The sequence below is a fragment of the Bidens hawaiensis genome, unplaced genomic scaffold (assembly GCF_021521415.1).
Source record: "Bidens hawaiensis isolate Kalapana, Puna unplaced genomic scaffold, B.hawaiensis_p1.1 tig00069378_1, whole genome shotgun sequence".
In the NCBI taxonomy this organism is placed as follows: domain Eukaryota; kingdom Viridiplantae; phylum Streptophyta; class Magnoliopsida; order Asterales; family Asteraceae; genus Bidens; species Bidens hawaiensis.
The window spans coordinates 43,506-56,306 of NW_027506636.1; positions in this window are offsets into that span (position 1 = coordinate 43,506).

A 12,801-nucleotide genomic window follows, 5' to 3' on the forward strand; every position below is an offset into this window, starting at 1 on the left:
AACTCCTGTCATACCACATGCATAGCCGGAAGTTGGTGGAAAAGGAATAGTACACAGCAGGCCTGGTCACTATCAGCCGCTGCCTACCCACCAACTACCAGCAGGGCACGTGCGTAGGTCACTGTTGGTGGAATAGGAACACTATTACAGCCGGCCACACCTCCTTGGAAACCTACCTTCGGCTATAAATACCACAAATGGTATGACCATCATATCTTAACATATCTTATCATATTATACCTGATATCTGCTCTAGCAATCTCTTAATATACATTTATATTTAAAGAGCAATCTAGTCTGATTCTCACGCCGGAGGGTGGTCAAAAGGAGGAACCCCCCCCCCCCCTTCTCAGTGACAAGCTCACGGTGTCTGTTTTGCAGGTTATCAGAAGAACCATCTTTACCGGGTCTAACCCCTCGTGGGAAACATCTATCTAACCCCCAGGTTACCCGTAATCTGCCCGGGTTCCGGTTAGTGTTTCTTCATTGGCGCCATCCGTGCATAAAAGCTAGAACTTCATTTCTTTTCAGTTTTTTCAAACTTCTGGAAAGATGGTTAAAGAAACTCCGGTAACCACAACCCCAGCTACTGGGGGGATACCGGCTACACAGTTTTTACAAACACTACCTGAAGAAACACTAACCGGACCCCGGGCAGATTACGGATAACCTGGGGGTTAGATAGATGTTTCCCACGAGGGGTTAGACCCGGTAAAGATGGTTCTTCTGATAACCTGCAAAACAGACACCGTGAGCTTGTCACTGAGAAGGGGGGGTTCCTCCTTGTGACCACCCTCCGGCGTGAGAATCAGACAAGATTGCTCTTTAAATATAAATGTATATTAAGAGATTGCTAGAGCAGATATCAGGTATAATATGATGAGATATGTTGTGATAAGATGATCATACCATTTGTGGTATTTATAGCCGAAGGTAGGTTTCCAAGGAGGTGTGGCCGGCTGCAATAGTGTTCCTGTTCCACCAACAGTGGCCTACGCACGTGCCCTGCTGGTAATTGGTGGGTAGGCAGCGGCTGATAGTGACCAGGCCTGCTGTGTACTATTCCTTTTCCACCAACTGCCAGCTATGCACGTGGTATGACAGGAGTTGGTGAGTAGGCAGCGGCTAATAGTGACATACAGTACAGGAGCATGCTGCTCGCCATACTGTTGTCAATAAGCTGTCGTATCTTTAGTCAGATCTTTTGCCCATACCTCGTCAGGTACAGTACAGAAGATCTTTTCGTATCGTACGGACTGGCTTATTTGGGCGGGAGTATTCCCCCTCCCGCCCTTGTGCGGGATTGTTCCCGGCTTTGCTCATTCCTTCAGGTGACACTGAGTGATTGAGAGCTAAGTGCCTTGTGCGTGTAGTCTTGCTGCGCGGGTGGCCTTCCCTGATGGCTTGTATCCGAAGCTGCGGGAACAGGTGGAGTCCTTCACCATTGGGAGGCATTTCCTGCGGGAACAGATTGCGTACTGCGCGTAAGGACGTCACGTCTCTGAGCATGGTTGGTCCTGCGGATCCAGTTGGTTTCTGCGCAGACGTCCCTCTTCAAGGTGAGTCTTGCGGGTCCAACTGGGCTCTGCTGGGACCTACCTCTTCAAGTCCCCCCAGTCCAATGTTCTTCTCATGAGTGTTTAATAAAGTGAGGTGAACTTTTGGACTTAAGCAAAGGGTTTTGAAAAGGGTTTTTTAAGGTTTTCCATTGGGATTCTTCCCGCGGAAGTCCTTGTCACTTGCAGAAATTCCCGAGTTTCCTGCTTGATCTTTGGGTATGATGCGGGTATGTCTGTAACCTCCTCGCAAGTCAGGAGCGTTGAGTCCCACTTGTGTGGATTCTCCATGGGGTTTTGGTAGTTTTGAACATAGTGATCAATTATGTTAAAACCACCAATTCCATCCTGGAGCTTCAAACAATGTAGTTCTCGACGTTCCCGCTATGCGGGGATGTTATTTCCGTTTCCGCAAGCATTGCCCAGAAGATCCTTCTTGGTTTCAATTCCCAGCGGAGCGCTAGGTATGTGAAGGGTTTTGCCTTGACACTGTACCGGCGCTCGTCTTATGGTTACTTTACTTCCAAGGTATTCCTGGCGTCAATTCCCTGCGGGTGCTAGGTATGTGAAGGGTTTTGCCTTAACACTGTACCCGCACCCGTCTTATAGTTACTTGGTTGCCGAGGTATTCTTGGCTTCAATTCCCTGCGGGTGCTAGGTATGTGAAGGGTTTTGCATTTACACTGTACCTGCATCCGTCTTACGGTTACTTGGTTGCCAAGTTATTCTTGGCTTCAATTCCCTGCGGGTGCTAGGTATGTGAAGGGTTTTGCCTTAACACTGTACCCGCGTCCGTCTTACGGTTACTTGGTTGCCAAGTTATTCTTGGCTTCAATTCCCTGCGGGTGCTAGGTATGTGAAGGGTTTTGCCTTAACACTGTACCCGCATCCGTCTTACGGTTACTTGGTTGCCAAGGTAAGGGGTATTTTCCCGCTTACTTTTGAATCTTTTTGAATTTTGAAATTCGAAGAGTTGGTGAAAGGATAAGAACAGTCCAAACGTCTGAAACGTCGTGCGACGGTTTCTTCTGACTGTGTCAGGACGTGCAGGAAGTTATGGTGACGTGACAGTACATGGTCATTCCAGACGCTTTTTTCAGGCGCGTGGGCGCGATTTTTCGGGCGCGTGGCCGCGAAATTAATGGTACGCGTCCTTTCAACAGCTGTTGCCAGCTTGCTTTTCGCCACGTGTCATAGTTTCATTGCACCTTTGATTTCTCTCTCTTCCGCATTAAATTCATCGCATTAATTGCGATTAGTATATAAAGGGGGAGAGGGTTCTTTGTAATCCACACTTTCACTCTTCATCTTCAAAACGATTTCCGGCGAATACTCATCTTTTCAGTCGAGCATTCCCTTGAAATAGTTTTCTTCTTTCATCTGCAAGATGTCTTCACATGATCTCGAGTCTACAGCCGATGACAAGAGTACTGCTGGCGAGTGCCAGTGTGCTCTGCCTGTCGATCTGTATCAGTACGTCGTCAGGAAGTTCATGCTCGAGTCTCTCGAGCCTGATTTTCCTGAACCCCATCAGACGGTGTACGATGCCCCCAGAGGCAAGATCGGGGTATATGCTGCATTCTTTGTTTATGGGAATCTTAGGTTCCCATTGACAAAGTTTGTTTACCGTGTCCTTGAGAGGCACGGTGTGCACCTGACTGAGGTGCACCCGATGGCAATTGCCAAGGTTCGCCACTTCGAGTGGGTGTGCCGGATTCTTAGCATTGAGCCCTATGTTGACCGCCTGATGACCTTCTACTCTTGGAGGTGCATCCAGGGGTGGTATACGTTGATAACCCGGATTAAGGGTTTGAAGATCTGCGCAACCGAGCGCAGTCTTCGCTCGTGGAAGCGGGAGTTCTTCTACATCTCCGCTCGCGCCATCCCCCTTGCCATGAAATTCAAGAATGGGCAAGCACTTCCCAGCCTTCACGCCTCCAACTACCAGGAGGCGGAATGGTTTGCGAAGATATCCCGAGTCCAATCTCCGGTTTACCGGTTTGCGGAGTCCGGGATGGTGATTCTGGGGATGAGCCGGGTGTGGAAGGCTGCGGATGCGCAAAAGATCCCAATCGTCATCGAATACGGTTCGAACTCTGTTCCTTACGGTATGCTTTGTTTCTTTTTGTTGATTTAGAATCTCTTCTAACTTTTTTCCTGTTTATTTCAGAGGGGAACGACTTGCAGTCGCTCATGTACCCGCGGGAGGCTAACGGTCCCGCTCGGATGGGTACTCGCGCTCTAGACGAGAACGAGTTGCCCATCCTAGAACAAACGGCGGATCGGTTCGTGGAGGTCTACCCGTTAGGCCACGAGATCCTTAGCGCCAGGCGGCCAGGTAAGGCGCTATTCGACCCTCGACCCCTCAATGTTGAAACCTCTGCTGGAATTCCTCTAATCGTATGTTCTGATGAGGAATCCGCAGATGGTCCTCCGTTGGTGCGGAAGAAGAAGGCTGCCGGCGGGAAGGGGAAGGAGAAGGTGGCCTCCACTGCCGATCCGGTGCCTCGGTCTGACTCGGAGACCGAGAGCGAAGAGGTGGCGGGGAATCCCGGTGGTGATAGACCACCATTCCGGAGGCTGTGACAACTGTCACCGAAGAGCCCAGGATGACAATGGTGAGCGGCGTGAAGAGGCCGGCTCCATCGGGTTCATCCCCGCCTGTCCGTACATTTAGGCTCAAGAAAACCCGTAAGTACAAACTTCCTTTATCTTTAACTTCATAGTTTTCCATCATTAATACTTATCTTCTTTACGCAGGCGTGGATGTTAACGCATTCCAGGGTGGAGCGCAGAGGAGTACCTCTCCGCCAATGACGGTAGGCTTGGTCAGCCTACCTGAGGCGACGACCCAGGCGCCTGCGCCTGCTTCCGCTGGTTCAGTTGCTCACTCCTTTGAGCCGACTGTTCCAGCTGTGATGACGTCACCGCCGGCTGTGAGTGCTGTTTTTACCGCATCTTTCACCGAGCCGGCGGTTACTTTTGCTGCGGATTCCGCGGCGGCTTCTACCATGCCTCCGTCATCGGCAACGACGGCCGAACCTTCAGGTATGCATGGGGCTTCTCGCCAATCTCTGCCTCCTTCCCATCTGCCTGACATCTTGGATGGATTTCCGTTGGGTTCAGGTGATGGGTTTGGCGGCTATCGGCCTGTTATTGACCCTACAGGTGCGTAGGGTTCTTTTGGCCCATTTTATATATATTTATCATCTTTTCCTAACTGCTTTATGTTTTTTGCAGTGTCGAATTCCAATTAAGTGTATGTTCCACGATGGAACATTCGCCGAGGAACAACCCTTCGCACCCCTGTGGAGTGCGTGGAATGGGCTCGTCACGCTGCTCCCAGTGGTGCGTTGGGGGAAGCCATGGCTAGCTACCAGGAGGGTAGGCTAACCAATGAGCTTCGGGTTCTCCTGGCCCGGATGCAGCCGCGCGTCGAGCTGCTTTGTCGTGAAAACGACAAGTTAAAAGCAGCTCGTAATAAAGAAGTAGCTCAGGCGCGGGCTGTCCGGGAGGAGAACCAAAGGCTTACCGCAGCTGCTGCGGAAAAGGAGAAGGCCTTCAAGGCCCTCGAGGTTGAAGTTCAGGCCCGGCTCGAGGCCCGTTCCAAGGCTGCCCAAGCTGTTAATGAACAGCTTCGGCTGGCTAAGGAAACTGTAAGGAACGCAACCGAGAGGGCCACCAAGGCTGAAGCTGTTGCTGAGTCTCTACGCGTGGAGAATGAAGAGCTTAAAGCCAAATTAGAGGCTCTCCAGCAGGCTCATGATGCCTTGGCGATGGAAGACGCCAAAAAGCTCCAGGAGATCTTGGACCAGAGGGGGGTGCTTGACCATACTGAGCGGAAGCTAAAGGGCGTCGAAGAGGCTGCGGCTAAAGAAGTGTTGCTTGCCAACCTCAACAAGAATGAAGCCGAACGCGCCCGTAACGAAGCTCAAGCTGCCCTCCAAGAAGCTCTGGTTGCCAAGGAATGGCTTCTTCGAGAAGCGTTGTCTCAGGTATGCTTTTCATTTCTTTACGCTTTTCTTTGTAGATAGAAAAGGTTTTGATACTTGTATATTTTCTTGTAGGTTGTGCATCGGGTCTTTGCTGAGACGTCTTATGACGATGCTATGAGCGCAGCCCTTAACGCTTCTCACGAGGATGGGGAAAAGGTCGGCTTCCTGCTTGGTCTAGGGTTCGTTGAGAAAGGCATCCCGCCTTCCAACTTCCCTTTGTATAATGTTGATACTGAAGCTGTTTACGACCAAGCAGTGAACCAGTACGCCGTCTTCCCGCATCCGGTGGTGGAGAAGGTGAATGAAGTTGCTGCTGCTGATGATGGGCTAGCTATCCTTAAAGCTTTCCTTGAACTGCCACGCTCTACTGACGGTGCTGGTCCAAGTGGAAGTGGCCCTGAAGCCTGATCCTGAAGATCCCTTCCCACTGCTAGGATAGATTTAGCTTGTATAGATTTATTTTCTTGTAGGCGGGTAGTTACCCGGCCATTCTTGTAATGAATCATTGTGAAATATAAATCTTTTTGCGGGTAAGACCGCTTTTTTCATTGGATTCCTTGCTTTGTAAACGTTATATGACTTGCATACTTTAGTTTAAATTAGCAATTTTCCAAGTGTTTAGAATAAGTTAACCTTTGAACGTGGTAGATAATTGGTTGAAGTTTTGCCTCCTCTTTCATGATTGTGCGGGTAGGACCGTCACTTGCACTTAGTAGGATGGCTAAACTTTACCTACATCTGACCTGCGTGGAGGTTTTCCTCATCTTTTTTGAAATTTCTAAGTGTTTAGGATAAGTTAACCTTTGAACGTGGCAGATAATAGGTGTGAAGTTTTGCTTCCTTTCGTGATTGTGCGGGTAGGACCGTCACTTGCACTTAGGGTGGCTAAACTTTACCTATATCTGACCTGCGTGTAGGTTTTCCTCATCCTTTTGAAATTTCTAAGTGTTTAGGATAAGTTAACCTTTGAACGTGGCAAATAATAGGTGTGAAGTTTTGCTTCCTTTCGTGATTGTGCGGGTAGGACCGTCACTTGCACTTAGGGTGGCTAAACTTTACCTATATCTGACCTGCGTGTAGGTTTTCCTCAATCCTTTTGTTAGAAATTCTCTGTTTTGAATAACCGTTCGACGCGCGGTTGTTAATAGGTTAGGGTTCAGTTTCCTCTCATGATTCATGCGGATAGACCGGCACTTTCATTTAGTGGGATGACTGAACTTTTCCCCTTCAACTGACCTGCGTGAAGGTTTGCCGTTTTTTGGGTTTATGCGGGTTTTGCCGCCTTCCCCACGCAACGACTTTCCACGTATTTATGCGGTGAAAACCGGCATATACGTGTTGAATAAATTAACCGTTCGACGCGCGGTTGTTAATGGGTTAGTGTTCAGTTTCCTCTCATGATTCATGCGGATAGACCGGCACTTTCATTTAGTGGGATGACTGAACTTTTCCCCTTCAACTGACCTGCGTGAAGGTTTACAGTTTTTTGGGTTTATGCGGGTTTTGCCGCCTTCCCCATGCAACGACTTTTCACACTTATGTATGCGGTGAAAACCGGCATCAGTGTTGATAGTTCATAAAGTATAAATGTAAAATCATCAGCGTCGATGTTCTAAGGAGAATCATTTCCATTAGAAGTGGCTCTTGGCCTTTTCTTTACAAATTTGGAATTGATCTACATGCAAACTGTGTAATTGAGCTCCCTTCCATGTTGTTGGGATGGGAGTGCCATCGAGCCGATACGCACCTGGTTCGGGATCTCGTTCTTTACCTAGCTTCCGCTTTTTGTTTAATCGGGCGGTAAGGATGAGCTCTGGGTCGTTCGTGCCCTGGATAAAGGCAGCGCGAACAAGATCTTCACTAATGTTACCCAGACTTAGCTTCTTCGAATTGAAGCGAGTGATGAAGTCTAGCAAAGATTCATCTTCCTTTCGAATGCATTTGAGGATTGTCCATTGCTCCTCGGTATACTTTCTTTGCTGGCTGAAGTGTTGGCTAAACTTCTGTTGGAAGTCTGCCCAGTCGTAGATGTGGTTGACCGGTAGACGATCGAACCACGCTCTAGCAGCCCCGACCAGCGTCATTTGGAACATGTAACACCACGTAGGTTCCGTCCAACTACTGACGGTTGCCCCTGCTATGAATCTGTTCAAATGATCATCTGGGTCGGATATACCATCATATGTGCCTATGCTGGACATTTGTTTGGCACTTTTTGGGGCAATTGCTTCTGCAATATCCCTTGCAAATTTGAACGTTCCCGCATTTGCAACGTTTGGTCTGAATGTTTTGGAGAAGTCACGTGGACTTCCACCTGTGTTTTTTGGTTTGAAGGCTTCTCCAAAATGCCTTCTCGGTTGGGAGTCCGTTTCCTTACGCTTCCCTTTTGCCCTATGGCGAGGGTTCGCGTCGGAGTCGGATTCCTCCGAGTCCAAGTATTCTTCGAATTCGTCAGCCTATTGGACGGAACGCAAGCGTTCGTCCAACTCAGCTTGGAATTCCTTTTGACGTGCCTCCGCCCATGCCTTAACTTCATCGAGTGTTTGGCGGGGGAGTCTTGTTCGTTTCTCTAACTGGGTATCGGTGATTCCCAGTGAGCGATTATTTACTGCACTTGCCCCAGCTTGGGTAACTGGGGTAGTGTTCATAAAATTTACTTCACTTGCCCCGGCTTGGGTAACCGGGGTAGTGTTCGTAAAGACTGTGTAGCCGGTATTCCCCCCAGTAGCTGGGGTTGTGGTTACCGGAGTTTCTTTAACCATCTTTCCAGAAGTTTGAAAAAACTGAAGAAAAATGAAGTTCTAGCTTTTATGCACGGATGGTGCCAATGAAGAAACACTAACCGGACCCCCGGGCAGATTACAGATAACCTGGGGGTTAGATAGATGTTTCCCACGAGGGGTTAGACCCGGTAAAGATGGTTCTTCTGATAACCTGCAAAACAGACACCGTGAGCTTGTCACTGAGAAGTGGGGGTTCCTCCTTGTGACCACCCTCCGGCGTGAGAATCAGACTAGATTGCTCTTTAAATATAAATGTATATTAAGAGATTGCTAGAGCAGATATCAGGTATAATATGATGAGATATGTTGTGATAAGATGATCATACCATTTGTGGTATTTATAGCCGAAGGCAATAGTGTTCCTGTTCCACCAACAGTGGCCTACGCACGTGCCCTGCTGGTAGTTGGTGGGTAGGCAGCGGCTGATAGTGACCAGGCCTGCTGTGTACTATTCCTTTTCCACCAACTGCCGGCTATGCACGTGGTATGACAGGAGTTGGTGAGTAGGCAGCGGCTAATAGTGACATACAGTACAGGAGCATGCTGCTCGCCATACTGTTGTCAATAAGCTGTCGTATCTTTAGTCAGATCTTTTGCCCATACCTCGTCAGGTACAGTAACAGAAGATCTTCCTGTATCGTACGGACTGGCTTATTTGGGCGGGAGTATTCCCCCTCCCGCCCTTGTGCGGGATTGTTCCCGGCTTTGCTCATTCCTTCAGGTGACACTGAGTGATTGAGAGCTAAGTGCCTTGTGCGTGTAGCCTTGCTGCGCGGGTGGCCTTCCCTGATGGCTTGTATCCGAAGCTGCGGGAACAGGCGGAGTCCTTCACCATTGGGAGTCATTTCCTGCGGGAACAGCTTGCGTACTGCGCGTAAGGACGTCACGTCTCTGAGCATGGTTGGTCCTGCGGATCCAGTTGGTTTCTGCGCAGACGTCCCTCTTCAAGGTGAGTCTTGCGGGTCCAACTGGGCTCTGCTGGGACCTACCTCTTCACTACCCCCGGTTACCCAAGCCGGGGCAAAGTGAAGTAAATTTTACGAACACTACCCCAGTTACCCAAGCTGGGGCAAGTGCAGTAAATAATCGTTCACTGGGAATCACCGATACCCAGTTAGAGAAACGAACAAGACTCCCCCGCCAAACACTCGATGAAGTTAAGGCATGGGCGGAGGCACGTCAAAAGAAATTCCAAGCTGAGTTGGACGAACGCTTGCGTTCCGTCCAACAGGCTGACGAATTCGAAGAATACTTTGACGATGACTCGGAGGAATCCGACACCGACGCGAACCCTCGCCATAGGGCAAAAGGGAAGCGTAAGGAACGGACTCCCAACCGAGAAGGCATTTTGGAGAAAGCCTTCAAACCAAAGAACACAGGTGGAAGTCCACGTGACTTCTCCAAAACATTCAGACCAAAACGTTGCAAATGCGGGAACGTCCAAATTTGCAAGGGACATTGCGGAAGCAATTGCCCCAAAAAGTACCAAACAAATGTCCAGCATAGGCACATATGATGGTATATCTGACCCAGATGATCATTTGAACAGATTCATAGCGGGGGCAACCGTCAGTAGTTGGACGGAACCTACGTGGTGTTACATGTTCCAAATGACGCTTGTCGGGGCTGCTAGATCGTGGTTCGACCGTCTACCGGTCAACCACATCTACGACTGGGCAGACTTCCAACAGAAGTTTAGCCAACACTTCAGCCAGCAAAGAAAGTATACCGAGGAGCAATGGACAATCCTCAAATGCATTCGAGAGGAAGATGAATCTTTGCTAGACTTCATCACTCGCTTCAACTCGAAGAAGCTAAGTCTGGGTAACATTAGCGAAGATCTTGTTCGCGCTGCTTTTATTCAGGGCGCGAACGACCAGAGCTCATCCGCACCTTAACGGGTAAAGATGGCATGCCATCCACATGGGATGCCATCATGACAGCAGCTAAACGCTTTGCGGAAACGGAGAAGCAACTGGGTAGAGATCTCCCACAGAGCACAAACCTCTACACCCAGAAAAAAAAGAGAAGACAACGTCCTTACAGCCCGATTAAACAAAAAGCGGAAGCTAGGCATTTGGCAGTCAAGGGTAAACTTTGACACCTCATCCGGCTTGCAGCAACGGTTAGGCGGAAGGGATAACGTACAGTCAAACAAGAACTCCAGATGGACGCCGCTCACCAAAAGCGTCACCGAGATATTCGCTACTGAGGAGCTCCCATGGCCAAAGCCTCAAATAATCCGACATCGTCACAATGCTGATCGGAGCAAATACTGTGACTTTCACAGGACAAAAGGCCACAATACCAAAGAATGCATAGACGTAAAGGACATGGTCGACAGCATTTGTCAGAGATGGGACGCTCGCAGCACCTCGTGGCGCAATGAACGCTGAGCAGGCTGATGCGTGTAGAACCCCAGCAGGGGAAAACACGAATAAAATTCCAGCTTCAGCTGGGGAAAACACGAATAAAAATTCCAGCTTCAATGTTCAGCCATCCCATTAAATGAAAGTGCCGGTCTATCCGCATGAATCATGATAGAGGAAACTGAAACATTAACCTATTAACAACCGCGCGTCGAACGGTTAATTTATTCAACACTAATATGCCGGTTTTCACCGCATAATTACGTGGAAAGTCGTTGCGTGGGGAAGGCGGCAAAACCCGCATAAACCCAAAAAAACGGCAAACCTTCACGCAGGTCAGTTGAAGGGGAAAAGTTCAGCCATCCCATTAAATGAAAGTGCCGGTCTATCCGCATGAATCATGAGAGGAAACTGAACACTAACCTATTGACAACCGCAGCGCCGAACGGTTAATTCAAAAACAGAATTTCTAACAAAAGGATGAGGAAAACCTACACGCAGGTCATATATAGGTTAAAGTTTAGCCATCCTACTAAGTGCAAGTGACGGTCCTACCCGCACAATCACGAAAGAGGAAGCAAAACTTCAACCTATTATCTACCACGTTCAAAGGTTAACTTATCCTAAACACTTAGAAATTTCAAAAAAGGATGAGGAAAACCTACACGCAGGTCAGATATAGGTAAAGTTTAGCCATCCTACTAAGTGCAAGTGACGGTCCTACCCGCACAATCACGAAAGAGGAAGCAAAACTTCACACCTATTATCTACCACGTTCAAAGGTTAACTTATCCTCAGAAAAGATGAGGAAAGCCTACACGCAGGTCAGATGTAGGTAAAGTTTAGCCATCCTACTAAGTGCAAGTGACGGTCCTACCCGCACAATCACGAAAGAGGAAGCAAAACTTCAACCTATTATCTACCACGTTCAAAGGTTAACTTATTCTACACTTGGAAAATTGCTAATTTAAACTAAAGTATGCAAGTCATATAACGTTTATAAAGCAAGGAATCCAGAGAAAGTAGCGGTCTTACCTGCACAAAGATTTATATTTCACAAAGATTCATTACAAGAATGGCCGAGTAACTACCCGCCTACAAGAAAATAAATCTATACAAGCTAAATCTATCCTAGCAGTGGGAAGGGATCTTCAGGATCAGGCTTCAGGGCCACTTCCACTTGGACCAGCACCGTCAGTAGAGCGTGGCAGTTCAATGAAAGCTTTAAGGATAGCTAGCCCATCATCAGCAGCAGCAACTTCATTCACCTTCTCCACCACCGGATGCGGGAAGGCGGCGTACTGATTCACTGCTTGGTCGTAAACAGCTTCAGTATCAACATTATACAAAGGGAAGTTGGAAGGCGGGATGCCTTTCTCAACGAACCCTAGACCAAGCAGGAAGCCGACCTTTTCCCCCATCCTCGTGAGAAGCGTTGAGGGCTGCGCTCATAGCATCGTCATAAGACGTCTCAGCAAAGACCCGATGCACAACCTACAAGAAAATATACAAGTATCAAAACCTTTTCTATCTACAAAGAAAAGCGTAAAGAAATGAAAAGCATACCTGAGACAACGCTTTTCGAAGAAGCCATTCCTTGGCAACCAGAGCTTCTTGGAGGGCAGCTTGAGCTTCGTTACGGGCGCGTTCGGCTTCATTCTTGTTGAGGTTGGCAAGCAACACTTCTTTAGCCGCAGCCTCTTCGACGCCCTTTAGCTTCCGCTCAGTATGGTCAAGCACCCCCCCTCTGGTCCAAGATCTCCTGGAGCTTTTTGGCGTCTTCCATCGCCAAGGCATCATGAGCCTGCTGGAGAGCCTCTAATTTGGCTTTAAGCTCTTCATTCTCCACGCGTAGAGGCTCAGCAACAGCTTCAGCCTTGGTGGCCCTCTCGGTTGCGTTCCTTGCAGTTTCCTTAGCCAGCCGAAGCTGTTCATTAACAGCTTGGGCAGCCTTGGAACGGGCCTCGAGCCGGGCCTGAACTTCAACCTCGAGGGCCTTGAAGGCCTTCTCCCTTTTCCCGCAGCAGCTGCGGTAAGCCTTTGGTTCTCCTCCCGGACAGCCCGCGCCTGAGCTACTTCTTTATTACGAGCTGCTTTT